This window comes from Saccopteryx leptura, chromosome X (genome assembly GCF_036850995.1).
Source record: "Saccopteryx leptura isolate mSacLep1 chromosome X, mSacLep1_pri_phased_curated, whole genome shotgun sequence".
Lineage (NCBI taxonomy): Eukaryota > Metazoa > Chordata > Mammalia > Chiroptera > Emballonuridae > Saccopteryx > Saccopteryx leptura.
Window position 1 is genome coordinate 46,934,966 of NC_089516.1, and position 18,924 is coordinate 46,953,889.

Sequence of the window (18,924 nt, forward strand, 5' to 3'; positions counted from 1 at the left end):
CAGTTTGCAGTTTCTTTTATACATTTGGAATTAAGGAGGAAACATAAGAAAGATTACATAAATGTGGGGAAAAGGAAGGTGGAGAAATCTCTATGATTGGATTATAACATAGTTGACAAGATTATGTGCTGTCTTGAGGTGGTTATGCTTTCTAGGGACCTGAAAAAGAGGCATTCCGTTTCAAATGTTTGTTAACCTAGATGCAGGAAAAAAAAAAAACCAACAACAAAAAAAAACCATGGGACTTGTTTAAGGCAATGATAATCTTTTATTAGGGAAGTGATAGGCCTGAGGTATGACTACCCACCATGACCTGCCCAGTTAGAAATTTATGATCAGATCACTCTGTGAGGATACTTTTGGTTAGATTTACTACAGAGCCCCATTTTCATCCACAGCAAATTTAGATTAGCAGGAGAAAAAGATCTGTAAGAATTAGCTCTTTAGATTGTGACCTCTGGTTAAATTTTGGGTTGGGGGTTTCCATTGATTATTGATCCTTTCCTTCTCAGGGACAACTGTTGCTTTCCTATTCATCTCATTGTATTTTCTGAGAACTTGCTTTGGTTTTTTTCCTGTCCCAGGGTTGGGGGTGCACAGAGGTTACTGCATGTGCAGGTGGCTCAATGGTCAGGTTGAGGGCAGCAAAAATATGGCCAGACAGAAATTTGAGTCACACTCCATTTGCAGCTAGCATCTTACTGACGGTTGCCAAATATCAGAGGAATTGTCTAAGTCTTTCTTTTTGTTATCTTTGAAAATCACCGTAAATCTTGGAAGAGTAATATCTTTTATACCCTTTTTGGGGATGCCTCTTGAATCCAGTGGTAAGCTATGAAAGCACTATTGGTTTTGGTTTTGAGTCATTTGATAAGTATGCCTTTAGTTTAAAAGAAAAAGGAGATCTCTCCAATCAAGATGACACAGTAAGCAAATATTATGCTTGCTTCCTCCCATAACTACATCAAAATTACAACTAAACTGCAGAACAAACATCATTGAGAACTTCCTGAAGACTGGCTGAAGTTTTGTAACTAAGGATATGTGAAGCCAGTATCCGCCATGGTGGCCATTCACATGCAGGTTTGCATTGGATTCGGACAGACAGTAATGAAATAACGGAGCCACAAACTGGTGGGCCATTAGCTTTAATCCTAGCTTGCACCCAGCAGGTAAGTAAAAACACACACTGGGCTCCAAAACCCACTTATTCAGTGCTCACAAAGCTAGTGACTTATCCGAGTTTCCTAGAATCAAAGGTTTCTAACCTCACCAGTTTATTCACCTCTGTTCCCCATCTCCTCTCTGCCCAAATTGGCTTCTCACTCAGCACTCCACCATCTTGGCTGCTTCTCCTGGTCTCCTCCATGTGGCCTTTCTCTGCTCTCTGCTCTCTCCTCTAATGCTAATCTCAGGAACTGAGCAAGCAAGCTCCCGGTCTGCCCCACTTTATAGTGCAGAAATCAAAACCTTTAATCCAATATACAAAATAGGGAAGCCTCTAATACAAAGTCACTTATCTGAGGCATGATGGAATTGTACCACCCCACATCAAAAAGGGTGGGAAAGGCTTAGTCCTAAAACCAAGCCCCAGGCTACAAGGATCCTGCCTGCCCACAGCCTGCCCCCAACACACATGAATAAAATCATGCCCATCCCAAGCAATCACCTGGGCTATGGGCTTCCATGTGGGCAGCTCCATCTTTAACAAAGTGAGCATAATATATATATTTTATCCGCCCAACAGGATATCAAGAGGAAGTCACATCAAAATGCTCAAAGCAGTCATTCTGTCAAGTGAGGAAGAGGAAGCTGCTGCAGGCAGTGGCCAGGTGCTGGGAGTACCTGGTGAAGAATATGATGGGATCAGTAGCATATCCCAGGGATCTGTAGAGAGGGGCCCTGGGAGGAGATTAAGAAATATTTTGGTAATGGGGGATGGACTAGAAACTACTGAAATGTCTACAATGGCAGGTTTAGGCCCAGGTCCAGGTCCAATCCCAACAAGCCAATCCAGCCAACACCAACTCCACCCCCATTCCCCTACTTTCAAAACTTCTAACCCCAATCAGTCCAAGAGGCAGACCAACCAAGTTCAGTAGCTGCTCAAAGTGGTGCTCAAGACACTATGGAAACACCAGTTTGCATGGCCTTTCCAGCAGCTTCTGGACACTGTCAAACTCAACCTCCCTGTTTACTATAAGATCAGTAAACGCCTATGGATATGGGAACAATAAATATGTGCTTGGAAAACAACTATTACTGGAATGCTCAGGAATGTACCCAGGACTTCAACAGTCTGTTTACAAATTGTTACATTGATAAGCCTGGCGGTGACATAGCCTTAACAGGCAGAAGCTCTGGAGAAACTCTGCAAAAAATGAATGAACTGCCCACAGAAGGAAAAGTTACAGGATGTCGGAAGAAAAAACCAGGGACAGCAAAGCCTGGAATCTCTACAGTACCAAGCATAAACATCGACTCCACCGCAGATGCAGATGTCTTAACAGAACCCTCTATCTGTGCAGGTCACACCTCATCCCTTACCTGCCCTTACCCCTGACCTCATTGTCCAGACCCCCGTCTTGACAGTGTTTCCTCCCATAGCCACTACAGACTTTCCCACCAGTGTTCTCCTAACCCCCCTCCCACTCACGCCAGCCTTCCAGCCTGTGCAGAGCCATTCACCCATAATTGCAGCAACTTCACAGCCAGTGAATAAAAGGAAAGGTGTAAAGAGGAAAGTAGACACCACCACCCTCACTACCATCGACCCCATTTGCAAGTCGCCTTTGCTGTCCCCAGAGCCCAATACCAACAAGCTGGGCTCCCAGCAGGAGAGCAGCAGGCCTATGAAGTCCTCAAAGAAGGACACGTCTGACTCGCAACAGCATGCAACACCGGACAAGAACAGTGAGGTCTAGGCACAGCTCAAGTGCTGAAGCAGTATCTTCAGAAAGATAGTCACCAGGAAGCACGTGGCCTATGCCTGGTCCTTTACAAGTCTGTTGACGTGGAAGTGCCGGGCCTGCATGATGATTGTGACGTCATCAAGTAACCCATGGACACAAACACAATCAAGTCTAAGCTGGAGGCTGGTGAGTATCCGATACTCAGGAATTTGTTACTCAAGTCCCGTAGATGTTCTCTACGTCCTCTAACTACTAAAATACTACTCTCCGGTCCACAAGGTGGTGGCTATGGCTCACAAGGTTCAGGATATGGTCAAGATGCCTCCTGACAAGATGTCGGTAAATCCCAAGAAGCCTGTGATGCCAGTCTTCTTCAGTGACAGCTGCTTGGACAGTGACCAGTCAAGTGATGAATCTGGTAAGGAGCCAGCCCCGGAGGTGTTGGAGCGCCGGGAACAATTTAAACCAATACAGGAGCAGCTTGCAGCTGCCTCACAGGCCAAAAGAAGACAATGGAAGGAGAAAGACGAAAAGAAAATTCAAGAGAAAAAGGACGAAAATAAAGAGGAAGTAGAGAAAAAGACTAACACGGGCAAGGAGCTTCATCCCCAAAAGACCAAAAAAAACAGCAATAGAAATACAAGCAAGGAATCAGCACCCAGGAGGAGGAAGCTCCTTCCAGCAGACCAGTCAGAAGTGGAAGACAAGCCGGAGGTGGAGGACGAGTCCGAGGACGCGGAGGATGAGGCGGAGGACACGTGGGAGGACGAGACGGGGGACGAGGCGAAGGTGGAGGACGAGACCGAGGATGAGGCGGAGGACGCGGATGATGAGGCGGAGGACACGTGGGAGGACGAGACGGGGGACGAGGTGGAGGTGGAGGACGAGACCGAGGATGAGGTGAAGGACGCGGAGGATGAGGCGGAGGACACGTGGGAGGACGAGGTGGAGGACACGGAGTACGAGGCAGAGGTGGAGGACGAGACCGAGGATGAGTCCGAGGACGAGGCGGAGGACGCGGAGGACGAGGCGGAGGACACATCGGAGGACGAGGCGGAGGACACATCGGAGGACGAGGCGGAGGACACATCGGAGGACGAGGCGGAGGACGCGGAGGATGAGGCGGAGGACACGGAGGACGAGGCGGAGGACACATCGGAGGACGAGGCGGAGGACACATCGGAGGACGAGGCGGAGGACACATTGGAGGACGAGGCAGAGAACAGGTTGCAGGTGGAGATGGTGTGGCAGCAAGTGGATGAGTCGGAGGAGCAGTTAAGCCAAATGTTGCATATCGTCTGGTGTAGGAAGCCCTCGTTCAAGACAAACACCTCCTTCCAGATTAACATCGGCTTGGAGACCCTGCAACTACCAACCGCGTGGAAAGTGCAGTGCTCCGTCAACTCCTTTATGCGGAACAGAGAAAGACCTCATGCCGAAGACGAGGATGTGATTGCTGGCCCCTCCAAAATAAAGGACTTCTCAGCCTCTGGGTCGGAGAACAGCAGCGACTAGACACCTCTGACGCTGAGGACTCTGAAACACGTCCTGCCTAATTCGTTGGGCAGTACTGTTAATAAAATGGTGGCTTCAGATGCCTTCCCAACAGTCTAGCTTAAGTCCATTTTCTTCTGTGACAGGGGCAGGAATCCATCCAGTTAGGGAACTTCTCAGAGCCCCGGGCCTGTCCCTGGGGTGCATTAGTCATGTCCATCAGGGCGGTACACATTTAGTCCTGCTTCCAGGAAGGCTGCTTGTCGGGCTGGTCACTGGGGCCTCCTTTTTACACACTGACTGGCTGTCCCATTTAGCTTCCCTGGTCACTTGGGTTTATCTGGGTGGGTGGCATCTCCCAGAGAGTGACGACAATTCCCCTGCACAGGCATATATATGATATTGCTCCATGTGCAAGGCCCCGTCACATGTATGTTTTCTCTCCCTTCATCCCTCCAACTTATTCTGGGACTCTGGGTCCTAACTGTTTCCCTCCTGGAACTGGCAGTGATATTAGCCCAGGGGAAATCTCATTCAGGCAACACGCTAACATTTAGAGCTTTCCCAAGTGAGGAACAGGGGTTGTACCTCAGCATGCCTTCTCTCTGGTGGCCCATGTGGCTCCATCAGCTGGAAAATATCACCAGCCACAGCTGACTCACAGGCCCTGGAATCCTGTTTTTATTGTTGCCTGTTGGGCACTTTCCCAACTTTTGTGGCCTCTGTTCAAGACGCATAGGAATAGGACCTCATGGGCTGCCTTCCCTCCCATGTGTCTAGAAGCAGGCTGCAGTGGGCAGAAGCGGCTGGGGTAGGCCACTGCTGAAACCATTTGGGGAATATTGCCATGTAGCCAGCTGACCTGGCCCCTGGAACCTATCATGTCTAAGCTAGTGGGTGAAAAGGGGCTCTTAAAATCTGAAGCACTGGACTGATCAGTGGTGAGGGCATCAGAGCCCTTGGGCCAGCTCCCTGCACATCTCTAAGGGGCATAGCCAGTGTGACCACACTTCTAGTTTTCAGTGCCCTGCAATAACGGCAACTGCTTAGAGTTGGGCAAGCCAGGGTGGCTACATCATCCAAGCCCTCTGAGAGGCACTGAATATGTTTTATTGCTCTAAAAATAAATATTAGCGCCTTTTTTTGGTAATGAATCTAGCATTTCAGCAGAAAACTGCATGATGTGAAAGGTACCCTAGGGACCAGCATCTGCCTTTCAGGAAGGTGGGTTTTTTGTGGTTTTTTGTTTGTTTGTTTGGTTGGTTGGTTGGTTGGTTGGTTTTTGGCTAAGTATGGTTTGTGCATACTTCTTCAAGGCTTAGTCATCTGCTGGCATCTCAGAGCTAACCTTCTGAAACTTGAGGCTTGAGGAGGTGCAGTTCACTATCAGCAGACCTGAGCAACTATAACTGCCTCAAACTGGCCTTGGCTCTGGGTTCTAGTTGCAGCAGCACCCTCTCCACCAGAGCCTCGAGGGCTCTGCAGTGTGTGCTCAGAGTCCAAAGCTGTTCCCTGGCCTTCTGGCCAGTCAGCTTCCAATCAAGTTCCATTTGCCAAGCAGACTACTTTGAGCTGTCCTTTGGCTTGTGCCTGGTGTGGTTCCAGTGCAGTTCAGTCTAGCTGAGGCCAGGGGACTTCCTGCTTGGAAATTCCAAGACAGTGGAGAAGCAGCTGGCATTGTCTTTCTGGGAAGTTTCTGCTGTCTTGGAACAAATGACTTCTTAGATTCTCACAGTGCCAGCCTGTCTGCCACTCCACCCCCTCCCACATGTTTGCACATGGGCTGTAGCTATAGACCAGCTCTTTTTCTGGGTCCTTGTATCCTCACTGTCCAGGGATATTGTCCTTCTTGGCTATGGGTTTTCCATCTGCTGGAGAACTTGATCGTCAGACTCGAGCAATCACCTGTGACCAATACCTCAGGAACAGAGCAGAGAGTAGTGTCCACTCTTTTTCATAGGTCCCTGTGCCTGGGCAGTGGGAGGTGCTAAACTGGCTTCAACTCACTGATGGGCCTCAACTCTCTGCATGATTACAATACCCCTTTTTCTTTTGATTATTCCTCAATCTTGAGGAATATACGTATTGATATTTAGGGTCCAGGTTCAATCAAGAGAGAAGATTAGTATGTAAGATGGAATCAGATTTCTGCCCATTATGTTCCTCTTATATGGCTCTTACAATCTCATACCCTCACTTGTTCTTTGTTAGATTCTAAACCTTAGAGAGGGCATTCGAGATGTACAGTTGAAAATCAGGAACCACAGCAATGGTAGAAGAAGCAGTAGGCCAGAATACCTGAACTGTAAGTAATAATCAGAGCAAAGTACAGTGGTCTCTGAGTCTTTAAGACTGCCAATTTAGGCCCTGGCTGGTTCTCAGTTGGTAACAATATTGTATAAAAACACCAAGGTTGTGGGTTCAATCCCCAGTTTGGGCACATACATGTAGAAAGCAACCAACAAATGCACAACTAAGCAGAACAACAAATGAAAGCTGTCCTTTCTCTCTCTCCCCCCCCCTCTTCCTTCCTCTCTCTGTCTCTCTGCAATCAACCAATTAAAAAAAAGAAAAAGAAAAAAAAGAAAGAAAGATTGCCAGTCTAGAAGACCTCTAATGAAAGGCTCAGAGCTCCATTTTTGCTGAAATGAAGGCAAGCAATGACAATCTGACAGATTCCCCAGGCTTGAAGTCTAAACATCCTTGATAAAAGACCTGATACCAGCTCAAGCAAGCTCTCAAAGTGACTTTCACAATAGCAGTCACTGAAACTGTCTAAGCATGAGCTGTTGTGATAACTTCTCTGAAGATTATATTTATGTGGTCTAGCTGGGGTCTACAGTGGCAGGGCTCATAAAAAATTTTTAGTTTTCAATAATTCCAAGACAAAAGATGAGAAACTAATAAAACAATAGTTCAGAAGGCTTTAGCCAAATACTTTTATTAGAAAAATTTAAGATCCAGTCCAGTCCACAGCTGAAAAATAAGATTTTAAAGACAATTAACTAAACTAGAATCATTATACTTTAAATTGAAACAATTTTTCTCTCTAAAATCACCCTCATTTTATCAAAGATAGCCAAATTAAGTCTAATTTACTGTATAAATCTAGTGTCAACAAATTTGGCCTGTTGTTTATATAAGTAGGGCAAGAATAGTAATTTATCGTATAAGCTCTTTTAAATCTACTCTGCTGGAATTTCATAAGGAATTTCCAGATTGAACTTTAATTAGCCTCCACGTGGTTGTCATCAGCTTTTGCCTATAACAGCTATTGATTTGAATGAATTCGTCAGATTCTCAAGGTTCATCAAAATGTCTTGAGCTTCTTTTTTTGCCATCTTCCAAGAAAGCAACCATTGTTTCATACCTGGAAAGACTGTTGTGAACCATGTAAGGTACCAGACTGTTTCTCCAAGGGGCTTTTATTGGCTTCCAAAGTCAATTCTAATTCTTTAAAGTTTTCTGGTGACAACCAAAGCCTATGTGAGTCCTTTTCAAACATGACATTTCAGTCAAAGTCTTTGTTATAAACCAATTTTCAATTTTGTCCTGTTATAAAAAGAATATATTTTTATCAAATTTATGCAAGCAACCATATTTTCCTGAAAATGATAGTGCTCATTCAGAGTCTACAAAATTCTAGAGGGATCAGGTGGGAAGATATAAATGTTTCAATATTGCTTACAAAGGTATAATTTACCATATTGTTTTAAGTTATAGGTAGTTTAAAAGAAAAAAAATTTTCTTTATATCTGAAAACCAAAAGATTAAAAATTAGCAATATTTCCAAAAAGAGGTATAGAAATGTTATAATAATCTTCAGTTAAATCAGTTCCATATGATTAATTCTTGTCTATCTTTACCCATTGCCAACAGTTCCTTAATCCAGTTATTCCTTAGAGCTTTATAAATTTTCATCCTGTTTAAAGGTATAATCTGGGCCCTGGCTGTTTGGCTCAGCGGTAGAGCGTCGGCTTAGCGTGTGGAGGACCCGGGTTCGATTCCCGGCGAGGGCACACAGGAGAAGCGCCCATTTGCTTCTCCACCCCTCCGCCGCGCTTTCCTCTCTGTCTCTCTCTTCCCCTCCCGCAGCCAAGGCTCCATTGGAGCAAAGATGGCCCGGGCGCTGGGGATGGCTCTGTGGCCTCTGCCTCAGGCGCTAGAGTGGCTCTGGTCGCAACATGGCGACGCCCAGGATGGGCAGAGCATCACCCCCTGGTGGGCAGAGCATCGCCCCTGGTGGGCATGCCGGGTGGATCCCGGTCGGGCGCATGCGGGAGTCTGTCTGACTGTCTCTCCCTGTTTCCAACTTCAGAAAAATGAAAAGAAAAAAAATAAATAAAAAATAAAAATAAATAAAAATAAAAAAGGTATAATCTGAAAGTTTATTCTGAGAAAACTGTTTTAAAACAATAGTGTTCTTTTATGAATATTTTAAAAGATGAAACATACCTGCAAAAGCATCAGAATACAGCAATGACTATCTGTAAATGACAAAACTTAAAATGTCATGATTATAGTTCAATGCAATTGATAAAAGACTTTATTTTTGTAACATAATATTTTAAGATAACATGAATTAGCCTGACCAGGCAGTAGCACAGTGGATAGGGCATCAGACTGGGACACAGAGGACCCAGGTTCAAAACTCCGAGGTGGTCAGCTTGAATGCGGGCTCACCAGCTTGAGCACAGGGTCACTGGATTGAGCATGGGATCATAGACATGACCCCATGGTGGCTAGCTTGAGCCCAAAGATCACTGACTTGAAGCGCAAGGTCGCTGTCTTGAGCAAGGGGTTACTTGCTCTGCTGTAGCCCCCTGGTCAAGGCACATATGAGAAAGCAACCAATGAACAACTAAAGAGATTAAGGAGCTGCAACGAAAAATTGATGCTTCTCATCTCTCCCTTCTTGCCTGTCTGTCCTTATCTGTCCCTCCTCTGACTCTCTCTCACTGTCTCTGGCAAAAAAAAACCAAGATAACATGAATTATAAATGACTATTATATCAGGACTTTGTAGACTCCTGGAGATTTTAATATAATCTTTAACATATAATATTCATTTAATAATAAGAATATATGTATATGTATACAACATAACTATTTTCTTAGTTGACAAAGATTCCCATGCAATTTAAACATATCAAATAAGTCTAATTAGTTCAAAATCTCTCCCTTGAAAAGAGAGAAGAAAAAAATCTTTTCAGGTGTTCCAGGGGCCCACTGAAACAACCAAAAGCCATTTCTAAGTTAAGGAAAAGGTCTCCTGTTAAAATTTATACCCTGGGAAGTTTGTCAAACACAATCGACCAAAAAGATCATATATCATTATGAAACAATGTTAAACTATTCATTTGCCCAATGTGGCAATAAAAAGGTATCAAATAAAAATGCAAGTTAGAAAAACTTTTTAATTAAACATAAGAATCTCTGTTTTCTAGGTAGAAAACCTATAATATCTTATCTGGAGTAGAATAAATACTATGAAAGAACTTTTTCTTTAACAAAGTGAGTAAGAACCAAACTCTTATTCTGCATTAGCTTACTTTTGATATTTAAATTTACTAACTTAATTAAATTTTAACCTTATTCAATTTAACCATATATAAAATTTCCTCAAGTTTTTTCTGAGGGGCAAACCTACAATATTAGTATACAGAAAATGTTGTAGAATTGTGGACCTGAAATGTGTATAATTTTTTAACCAGTATCACCTCAATAAATTCAATTTTTAAAAAGATTTTTCTTGGCCTGACCTTGGTGGCGTAGTGGATAAAGCGTCAACCTGGAAATGCTGAGGTCGCCGGTTCGAAACCCTGGGCTTGCCTGGTCAAGGCACATATGGGAGTTGATGCTTCCTGCTCCTCCCCCCTTCTCTCTCTGTCTCTCTCCTCTCTCTCTCTCCCTCTCTCTCTCCTTTCTAAAAAATGAATAAATTAAAAAAATAAAAATAAAAGATTTTTCTTCATAGACCTTTTGCAACTCTTTAAGTCTCTCTTAGTTTGTCTCTTTTACTCATTTAGAAAAACCAACAATATTTTAAGACAAACCTCATTTATAATTTCTTCAAAAAAATGTATTTTCATACATTACTATCTTCCATTGCTAAGAATATACAGGTTTTTTCCATCTTAATTAGAAATTTAACTCTTAATTTTTATGGGCAATTAAAAAGTAAGAAATTAATATTCTTTACATTGATACATTTATTAACACATGTAATAATTTCTAAAACTATATTTTCTCATAGCACATTTTTTTAACATGGTACTGTTGGCGGTGAAAACGGCACCAGGTGTTAAACTGGTAGAGTCATACCAGACCTTGGTTCAGTACCTCCATATTTGAGTTCTGGTTAAGAAAGAATTCAGAAGCAAAACTCAAAGTATAAGAGAAAATTTATTTAGAAAGTCACATAAGCAGAAGTGAGCCGTTGCTTGTCTGGATTTGCTGCTTTTCTGGGCCTGGAGCTGAAACACAACTGAGGAACAGATGTATTTAAAGCAGTTTAGAACCTCATTGTCCTGAGGGTTTAATGCTAAAGGAGTATTCTCTGGCCCCCTTATTTATTCTCCTTCGAAGTGGGAGGGTGTAACTCACATGACTAGTAACAATCAAGGGAGGAAAAGTCAGGGAGGGTCTAAATCGCATTACCAGTGATAGTAAAGGCCAGGGGGTCTAAACTGCATGACTCACATGCTAGGAGAGAAAAGGTCACCCTGGGAGCAAAGTCCTTATTTTCCCAGTTTTTCCCGTTTCTAGGCACCCAGGGCTACCCACCCTGGTAACCTTCTGTACCTGGCCTATCATCCTTGCTCTGCTCATGTTTGTCTCTCTACCACAGTACAAGAAAAGTTTACTAATGAACCTAAATATCTTTAGCTTTTTTAAATAATAAACAGAACTAGATAACTATGTTTAGTAATTTATATTTTATTATTTTTATCTTATTTGAAAATGGCCTAACAGTCTATGAATAGTAATTATTTAATGTAATTAGCAAAAATTTAAAGTTTCAAGTTACCACTTATATTTATGAAATTATGTACAATATAATTATTGCTAAAACGTTAACCTGAAATAAACTTTTTTTTTACTTATTTCTTTTTTTGTATTTTTCTGAAGTGAGAAATGAGGAGGCAGAGAGACAGACTCCTGCATGCGCCAGACCGGGATCCATCCAGCAAGCCCACCAGGAGGTGATCTCTGCCCATCTGGGGTATTGCTCCATTGCAACTGGAGCCATTCTAGTGCCTGAGGCGGAAGCCATGGAGCCATCCTCAGTGCCTGGGGCCAACTTTGCTCCAATGGAGCCTTGGCTGCAGGAGGAGAAGAGAGGGATAGAGAGAAATAAGAGGGGTAAAGGTGGAGAAGCAGATGGATGCTTCTCTAGTGTGCCCTGATTGGGAATCAAACCTGGGACATCCACATGCTGGGCCGATGCTCTAACACTGAGCCAACTGGCCAGGGCCAGTAAAATAAACTTTTGATCTCATTTACATTTATTCAGTTAACATGCTCTTAAAAATTACATTTAAGCTACTTATGAAAATTTTATCATACCAAGTTATTTTTCTTGCTGTCGATTTTGCAACAGAGATAACACAAATTTATTTAACTAATATACCCAAATAGAATAAAGGTATCATTTAATAATGATGATTCTAAAGAAATGCTTATTTAACCAAACCAAACTCAAACTAGCTTAAATATAAAATATTTCCTAATATCATGTGATTCTGAAAAGTATTTTGGTTAGTGCTGCTATGGTTTTGAGACTTCTCATATAAGCACTTATTAGTTTAAGCCAATTTAATACAGCTCTTTTTTAAAAAATTTTTATTTATAAAACTAAGTTTAACTGGATGACTTTGATCAATAAAAATACATAGGTTTCAAGTAAACAGTTCTATAGCATTTAAACTGTTGATTATGTTGTGTACTTATCCAGCTCTTTTAAATACTTTTTATTTACTTATTGACTTTAGTGAGAGATGAAGGGAGGAGGAGGAGAGAGAGAGAGAGAGAGAGAGAGAGAAAGAGAGAGAGAGAGAGAGAGAGAAAGAGAGAAGAACATAGATCTGTTACTATATGTGCCCTGACCATGGATTGAACTGGAAACTTCTGTGCTTTGGGATGATGCTCTAACCCAGGGGTAGTCCACCCTTTTATACCTACCACCCACTTTTGTATCTCTGTTAGTCGTAAAATTTTCTAACCACCCACCAGTTCCACAGTAATGGTGATTTATAAAATAGGGAAGTTACTTTATCAAATTTATAAAGCAGAGTTACAGCAAGTTAAAGCATATAACAATAATTTCTTACCAAGTACTTTAGGTCAGATTTTCGCTAAGTTTGGCAGAATAAATCTTTATAAAACAACTTATTATAGTTAAATCTATCTTTTTATTCAGGGGTCCCCAAACTGCGGCCCCCTGAGGCCATTTATCCGGCCCCCGCTGCACTTCTGGAAGGGGCACCTCTTTTATTGGTAGTCAATGAGAGGAGTACATTGACCATCTCATTAGCCAAAAGCAGGCCCATAGTTCCCATTGAAATACTGGTCAGTTTGTTGATTTAAATTTACTTGTTCTTTATTTTAAATATTGTATTTGTTCTGGTTTTGGTTTTTTTACTTTAAAATAAGATATGTGTGGTGTGCATAGGGATTTGTTCATAGTTTTTTTAATAGTCCGACCCTCCAACAGTCTGAGGGACAGTGAACTGGCCCCCTGTGTAAAAAGTTTGGGGACCCCTGTTTTTATTTATACTTTGATTGCTCTGCTACCACCCACCATAAAAGCTGGAATGCCCACTAGTGGGCGGTAGGGACCAGGTTGACTACCACTGCTCTAACCAATCAAGCTATCCAGCCAGAGCAGCTTTTCCTCTTCTTCTTCTTCTTCTTTTTTTAACAATGTCATTTGGTGGTAGAAAATACACAGTAAACATGATCATACAGAGATGATGTCATATAAATAGCAGTGTGAGAGATACCCTTGATCTCTCCCCTTGAAATTTCAACAAATTGAACAGTTATAACACAGTGAAGGAACCACAGTTGGGCTTTCAGGTTTGCCTGAAAGATATGTGCAATGAACAAACTAAAGGTGGGAAGAGTGAAAAAGGGGGCATGGAACATCAGACGCACTCTCAGTCAGCTCTGGAGATGATAGAGGCTTGGCCAGTCTGTCTGTCTGTTTGTTTGTTTGTTTGTTGCCTTCTGGGGCTCTGGAGAGGACAGAAGCTCAGACTGTCTGGGTTTTTGTCTGCTGGGGATCTGAAAAGTGGAGAAGCCCAGAGTGACTGGGTCTTCTTCTGCCAGGAGGAGCAGTGAGATTGAGGGGTAGAGGGGGAGATACTAAAACAAAGCAGAGTCCAAATGAGGGGTAACAGCCAGTGTTCCCATGGTCTGCTGGCAGACCATACTGGGTGCAGAGACAGAGAAAAACAAAGTGTGCTCCCTCAACCTCCCAGATTCTACCTCCCTCACTTCAGGGGTATAGAGTGTGGGAGAGATATATCCTACAGCTAGCTCTCCAGAGCCACTCTCTACCCTGAAAAACAGAGGTGTTTTCTGTCTGGTCCCCTGGTCTCTTGAAATGTGGGAAAGAGTGCACAGAGGCCTGAGATTGCCATTACTAAAACCATAAAGCCCTCACAACATGCCTTACTCATCATCACAACTTCAGCCCTGCCTGTATCATTGTGACAGCAACATCACAACTGAGGTCAGCCAAGAAATTTCACACAGTTAAAACTTGTAATACAGTATTACCTACTGGAAGAAAACAGAAAACCTCTCAAAACTGAAATCTCATTATTTTTCTTTTAAGTTATATTTTCTCAAATTTTTATATATTTTATTTTTTGTGGATGTTTTGTTTTTGATTATTTAGTTTACTAATTTTGCTTTTTGTTGTTTTTCTTTTTACTTATCATTATTTTTAAAATGTTTTATTTTCCATTGTATTTTTTATTTTTACTTTTCAATTTTTAGTTGGTTTTTTTTGTTAGATTTCTTAACAATACCACTCTTAAATGCCATCAAGGAAGAGCTAGCATACCATGGCAACACAAGAAAGAAATGTAGTTCAGAAAGAAAATGAAAAATCTTCAGAAAGCAATGTCAATCACATGGAAACCTTGGAGATAAACAATAGAGAATTCAAAATTGAAGTTCTAAAAATACACAATGAGATGTGAGAAAACAGTGCTATGCAATTTTTTTTTAAATAATTTCATTTTTTTAATGGGGTGACATCAATAAATCAGGATACATATATTCAAGGATAACAAGTCCAGGTTATCTTGTCGTTCAATTATGTTGCATACCCATCACCCAAAGTCAGATTGTCCTCTGTCACATTCTATCTTGTTCTCTTTGTGCCCCTCCCCCTCCCCCTTTCCCTCTCCCATTCCTCCCTCCCCCCCGTAACCACCACACTCTTATCAATGTCTCTTAGTTTCACTTTTATGTCCCACCTACGTATGGAATAATGCAGTTCCTGGTTATTTCTGATTTACTTATTTCGCTTCGTATCATGTTATCAAGATCCCACCATTTTGCTGTAAATGTTCCGATGTCATCATTTCTTATGGCTGAGTAGTATTCCATAGTGTATATGTGCCACATCTTCTTTATCCAGTCATCTATTGACGGGATTTTTGGTTGTTTCTATGTCCTGGACACTGTGAACAATGCTGCAATAAACATGGGGCTGCATGTGTCTTTACGTATCAATGTTTCTGAGTTTTGGGGGTATATACCCAGTAGAGGGATTGCTGGGTCATAAGGTAGTTCCATTTTCAGTTTTTTGAGGAACCACCATACTTTCTTCCATAATGGTTGTACTACTTTACATTCCCACCAACAGTGTATGAGGGTTCCTTTTTCTCCACAGCCTCTCCAACATTTGCTATTACCTGTCTTGCTAATAATGGCTAATCGAACAGGTGTGAGGTGGTATCTCATTGCCGTTTTGATTTGCATTTCTCTAATAGCTAAAGAAGATGAGCATCTTTTCATATATCTGTTGGCCATTTGGATTTCTTCCTGGGAGAAGTGTCTGTTCATATCCTCTTCCCATTTTTTTATTGGATTGGTTGTTTGTTTGTTGTTGAGTTTTATGAGTTCTTTGTATATTTTGGATATTAGGCCCTTATCTGAGCTGTTGTTTAAAAATATCATTTCCCATTTAGTTGGCTTTCTGTTTATTTTGTTATCAGTTTCTCTTGCTGAGCAAAAACATCTTAGTCTGATGTAGTCCCATTCATTAATTTTTGCCTTCACTTCTCTTGCCTGTGGAGTCAAATTCATAAAATGCTCTTTAAAACCCAGGTCCATGAGTTGAGTACCTATGTCTTCTTCTATGTACTTAATTGTTTCAGGTCTTATGTTTAGATCTTTGATACATTTTGAGTTAATTTTTGTACAGGGGGAGAGACTGTAGTCCAGTTTCATTCTTTTGCATGTGGCTTTCCAGTTTTCCCAGCACCATTTATTGAAGAGGCTTTCTTTTCTTCATTGTGTGTTGTTGGCCCCTTTATCAAAAATTATTTGACTATATATATGTGGTTTTATTTCTGGACTTTCTATTCTGTTCCATTGGTCTGAGTGTCTATTTTTCTGCCAATACCATGCTGTTTTCATTGTCGTGGCCCTATAATATACTTTGAAGTCAGGTATTGTAATGCCCCCAGCTTCATTCTTTTTTCTTTAGGATTGCTTTTGCTATTCGGGGTTTTTTATAGTTCCATATAAATCTGATGATTTTTTGCTCTATTTCTTTAAAAAACGTCATTGGAAGTTTGATGGGAATTGCATTAAATTTGTATATTGCTTTGGGTAATATAGCCATCTTGATTATATTTATTCTTCCTAGCCAAGAACAAGGTATATTATTCCATCTCATTATATCTTTTCAATTTCCCTTAACAATGGTTTATAGTTTTCATTATATAAGTCCTTTACATTCTTTGTTATGTTTATTCCTAAGTATTTTTTTTTTTGTTGCAATCATGAAGGGGATTATTCTTTTGAGTTCGTTCTCAATTGTTTCATTGTTGGCATATAGAAAGGCTATTGACTTCTGTATGTTAATTTTGTATCCTGCGACCTTACTGTATTGGCTTATTGTTTCTAGTAGTCTTTTTGTGGATTCTTTGGGGTTTTCGATGTATAGGATCATATCATCTGCAAAAAGTGATACCTTTACTTCTTCTTTTCCGATATGGATGCCTTTTATTTCTTTGTCTTGTCTGATTGCTCTGGCTAGAACCTCTAGTACCACATTAAATAAGAGTGGAGAGAGTGGACAACCCTGTCTTGTTCCTGATTTAAGGGGAAAAGCCTTCAGTTTTGTACCATTTAATATGATGTTAGCTGATGGTTTATCATATATGGCCTTTATCATGTTGAGATATTTTCCTTCTATACCCATTTTGTTGAGAGTCTTAAACATAAAATTGTGTTGTATTTTATCGAAAGCCTTTTCTGTGTCTATTGATAAGATCATGTGGTTTTTGTTCTTTGTTTTGTTGATATGGTGTATTACATTAACCGTTTTACGTATGTTGAACCATCCTTGAGATTCTGGGATGAATCCCACTTGATCATGATGTATTATTTTTTTAATATGTTGTTGTATTCGATTTGCTAGTATTTTGTTTAGTATTTTAGCATCTGTATTCATTAGAGATATTGGTCTGTAGTTTTCTTTTTTTGTGCCATCCTTGCCTGGTTTTGGTATGAGGGTTATGTTGGCCTCATAAAATGTGTTTGGAAGTATTGCTTCTTCTTCAATTTTTTGGAAGACTTTCAGTAGAATAGGAACCAAGTCTTCTTTGAATGTTTGATAAAATTCGCTTGTATAGCCGTCAGGGCCTGGACTTTTATTTTGGGGGAGGTTTTTAATGGTTTTTTCTATTTCTTCTCTACTGATAGGACTGTTTAGGCTTTCTGCTTCTTCTTGACTCAGTCTAGGAAGGTTGTATTGTTCTAGGAATTTATCCATTTCTTCTAGGTTGTTGAATTTAGTGGCATAAAGTTTTTCATAGTATTCTACAATAATTCTTTGTATATCTACGGTGTCCATGGTGATTTCTCCTCTTTCATTTTGGATTTTGTTTATATGAGTTCTTTCTCTTTTTTCCTTGGTAAGTCTTGCCAAGGGTTTGTCAATTTTGTTGATCTTTTCAAAGAACCAGCTCCTTGTTCTATTAATTTTTTCTATAGTTTTTCTGTTCTCTAATTCATTTATTTCTGCTCTGATTTTTACTATCTCCTTTCTTCGGCTGGTTTTGGGTTGTCTTTGTTCTTCTTTTTCTAGTTCCTTAAGGTGGGAAGTTAAGTGGTTCACTTGGGCTCTCTCTTGTTTGTTCATATAAGCCTGAAGTGATATGAACTTCCCTCTTATCACTGCTTTTGCTGCATCCCATAGATTCTGATATGTCATATTGTCATTTTCATTTGTCTGTATATATCTTTTGATCTCTGCACTTATTTCTTCTTTGACCCATTCATTTCTTAAAAGTATGTTGTTTAGTTTCCACATTTTTGTGGGATTTTTTCCCTCTTTTTTGCAGTTGAATTCTAGTTTCAAGGCTTTATGATCAGAAAATATGCTTGGTACAACTTCAATTTTTCTGAATTTGCTGATGTTGTTTTTGTGGCCCAACATATGGTCAATTCTTGAGAATGATCCATGTACACTGGAGAAAAATGTATACTCAGTCACTTTGGGATGAAATGTCCTGTAGATGTCTATCATATCCAGGTGCTCTAGTGTTTTGTTTAAGGCCACTATGTCTTTGTTGATTTTCTGTTTGGATGACCGATCTAGAGCCGTCAGCGGTGTATTGAGGTCTCCAAGTATGATTGTACTTTTGTCAGTTTTTGTTTTTAGATCAATAATTAGCTGTCTTATATATTTTGGTGCTCCTTGGTTTGGTGCATATATATTAAGAATTGTTATGTCTTCTTGATTCAGTGTCCCCTTAGCCATTATGAAATGGCCATTTTTGTCTCTGAGTACTTTTGCTGTCTTGTAGTCAGCATTGTCAGATATGAGTATTGCTACACCTGCTTTTTTTTGGATGTTATTTGCTTGGAGTATTGTTTTCCAGCCTTTCACTTTGAATTTGTTTTTATCCTTGTTGCTTAGATGAGTTTTCTGTAGGCAGCATACAGTTGGATTTTCTTTTTTAATCCATTCTGCTACTCTGTGCCTTTTTATTGGTGAGTTTAATCCATTTACATTTAGTGTAATTATTGATACTTGTGAGTTCCCTATTGCCATTTTATATCTTGCTTTCTGTTAGTTTTGTGTCTTGTTTGATCCTTCTGTTTTGTTTTTCTACCTTTTGTTTTTATTTGGTTGTATTCCATACATCTTTCCTCTGTTGCTATCTTTTTTATCTCATGTGCTTCTGTGGCGGTTTTTTCAATGGTGGTTACCTTTGAGTAATGAAAAGGGTCCCTACCCTGTTCATTGTAGCGAACTATTTTGT

The 18,924-nt window shown here is 40.7% G+C and overlaps 1 pseudogene; it reads left to right on the forward strand.

The window, feature by feature from the left end:
• The first annotated feature begins 1,772 nt into the window (after positions 1-1,772).
• Positions 1,773-4,427, forward strand: LOC136386333 (bromodomain-containing protein 4 pseudogene; annotated as a pseudogene).
• The last annotated feature ends 14,497 nt before the right edge of the window (positions 4,428-18,924 follow it).